Here is a 3,404-nt window from a genome sequence, read left to right on the forward strand (position 1 = left end):
TCTTCTTATGCGCCAATTTTCGAGCATTCTTAGCCGCCCTTGGTTCATCCATAACTAGTTCCCTGGCAACCTTAGGTTTGTTGGTACTACCTTTAGGACGGCCAAGCTTACGCTTAGCTTTAGGAGAAACGCAAAGTTTCCCATTTTTATGTTGCACCACCAAAGACATATTATCCTCAACAAAAACAACATTAGATTGAATGTACCTTTTCCATGGGCGACGAGGCTCAGTAGTAGCCAGGCTTGTTTTACTGTATTGCTAACTCTTCTTTTGTTTTCGTGCAAAAAATGGATGCTCAAGGATTTCTTTCCTCTGAACCGGCTTCTAAGAGGGACAAAAAGTCTCATGTTTATGGAATGGAGTACTGAAGATCATTACCTTTGAATTCTGTAGATCTCAAGCTACCCCTCGAGAGTCGTCCTACCTGGATTGCATCTGCTAAGCTGAATTCTGGACACCTTAAATTTGACCCATATGCCGAAGATGGTGTCGTAAAGAATGTCTGTTGTTACGGTGCTTTGTTTGACGCTTTAACTCTACTGAAACTAAACAATGATCACGATGGTGACTGTAATTTTCTGTTTACAGAAGAATTTTACCCCCGCATTGCATAAAATGCTCAAAAATAAGAAAGACTTTCGTTTCCGAGGACGAGCCGTTTTTGAACACGACATCTTAAAATGGACAAAAACTATCTTGAATGAGTTTGAAGATGTTCTGTATGACACCGGTATTTATGGAGCAGTTGCGGTTTCTCGTTACCCCTATGAACATTGTGGAAATGTATCGAAAGCATTCTGCGAGCTATATGGGCCTTTGACCAACACCTTTCATCATGCAGATGATGATATGAGCATCACTTTGTATGTTTTAAACATAATTGGGGGATTGACAATTTCGAGAAACCCATTTGAAGAATTTATCCCTCCCAACAAAGATTTGGAGAGAGATGAAACATACTCTTCCATGGTGGCAGAGCTTTTGAGGATTTACACTTATTTGTGCAATGCGTATAAAAGCAAATGTGTTTATTAGCCATGGTGGATCGAACACTTTTACCGTGGAGATGTAATTTATGGGGCCTATGGTGATTGCAAGAACTCTAGAATTCCAAAACTGAAAGAACCGAAGATTGATCTACGAATCTCGACTCAAGGAAAGCTAGCTACATTATTAGCATTTTGGCTAAGCCGTTTTTTTCTTCCTTCAAAATGTAAGAAAGTAAGGCCCGAAACTTTCTGTATGGCTTCTTTGATGGCAAAACGTTTCAGAGTATCACTTGCACCGACAGTACTAGGTTATATATACCATGGACTCGGTGAAATGGCCACTCATCCAAGCGGCCCTGGTTCATCTAACTTTGTTTGCCAATTCATTATGTCATTGGTTGGCTCTGAGAGTATTTTCCTTTTCTATATTTATCAAGTTGTGATAAATAATTCCCACAAGGGTACCCACTGTTGGCCAGGTATGTAGGTGTTCAAGGTAGAAGTTTAGGGATTACTGCAGCTGGTATGGTTTTCAGAACCGACAGGTCTGTTGTACATTGTCCCAATTCTGTAGCGTGTGAACAAGATCGGTTCTTGCTTGACGATGAAAAACTTCCTTACTTGTTGTTTGAAATTCTTGTCAGTATGGGTTCTGCAATGTTTCTTGTACAAGTTGATGAAAGTCTTTATTTAGAGCCATACTATCCGAACAGATTTGCTCGTCAATTTGGCCTGGACTAGAGTGTTCCCTCCAACAAACTATCCTTTAGTGTTCCCAACAGACAGCAGTGTGGTATAGAGGATCTGTTGAAGGCACAAATCATTCTATATAAAAAGGACACCACCCCCCATTTCTTTATTCCGCGGTCTTCTCACGTCGGGCAATGTTCATAGTGGTATTGTAGATGGTGGGTGAGATCTTGTGCACCTTATTTGGCTCTATTGGTTACAAAAATATTTCAGACTTTAAACCAATGTCCACCTTCAGAAGAACCACAACGTACCTTTGTTCTGCAAAATTTGAGAGAAATTTCTATTGGCCTAAAACGAGAGGTGAAACTTTTTGAGAAAAAGAAAATTTCAAAAAAATCTCCAAGAAAAGCTCTCCAACCATTATTTGGCGGAGGCTCTCGTTCTAAGACTACCAGGGTCCATCCAACTGGAGATCATAGAAGCCATAAAAAACTCAAGGCTGAACAAATGTTGAAAAAGACTATTGATATACCAAAGGAATCTTTTTCTGAAGCCAAACCAGAGTTAAATGTTCATGAGTCTTTGACAATCCCAGATCAAATTATTGAGGATGAATCAATTGCACTAGTTTCCTATTTAAGTGATGCATATTCAAATGAGGCCCTATCATAGTTGAAGATTTTTATATCTGATTTGCTTGGCTCAGAGCTACCACCCTTTAAAAACGACTACATCACTGCTCAAAATTTTTATATTTATGCCAAAGCTTCTTCTTCTTTGATTCCGAAGGATTTATCTATTCACGTTCCTGATATCACATCTAGCCTCGATATACTTCGTCTAGCGATCAAACCTTTGAAAACTGGCAAAGATCAGGTTGAGGCATTCGTATATACTATCGAACAAATGCTAGGCATAATAGACCGATCATCAGCTTCCATCAAAATTCTCGAGCAGAGTTCTACCATGGACAACCAAATTGAGGAATGTGTGAAGTCCGACGAAATTTTAAAGTCTCCACTCGCGGAATTTTTTAAGAAACTTGAAGCCTTGTTAGCTACGGAGTCTGATATCATTGCAGAAGAGGAACATGTCCAGATAAAGCAATTTGAACATGATGCTAAAAGCAGTCCATCGAAGATAATCTGCATAGCCTGAAGAACTCATTGAAGCAACAAGAAGAAAAAAGGGAAAAGCTTGTTGAGGACAAGTCTATTTCTATGGTAAATATGCGTCCAGAGATTGAACTTGCAGTGGCTATATTGAAGAGTGAGACCTTAGAGTATCAAAGCTTGTTTGATTGTTTGCTCCCATTACTCCAGAATCGTGTTGTGGTGGAAAATCCTTGAGACAACTTAATTGAAGTTTCATTTTGAGTAAGTGTTCCCTTTCCTTTCATGTTGCGAGCTTTGATGTTTTATATTTCAATCTTTGAAGTTGCCCCCATCTGTAATAAAGACAACTGAAGTATGTATTTATCCATCTTTTTTCTTTATTTATCTGTATACATGTAATAGTTCAATATGGTAGAAAATGATTGACTATTAGATCTAGATAAAATGAATAAAAAAGATTTGTTAGAAGGTATGGCTGGATCTAATTGTGATAGACTGCCTACGTACCCCGTTAAGGGATCAAGACAAACGTAGTTCACCTAATTGGTTCAGGAAAGATTTTTTGGATGGGGTGAGTGCATCTAACTTTTTGAGTTAGACTGCCTA

This window comes from Argentina anserina, chromosome 5 (genome assembly GCF_933775445.1).
Source record: "Argentina anserina chromosome 5, drPotAnse1.1, whole genome shotgun sequence".
NCBI classification, from domain to species: domain Eukaryota; kingdom Viridiplantae; phylum Streptophyta; class Magnoliopsida; order Rosales; family Rosaceae; genus Argentina; species Argentina anserina.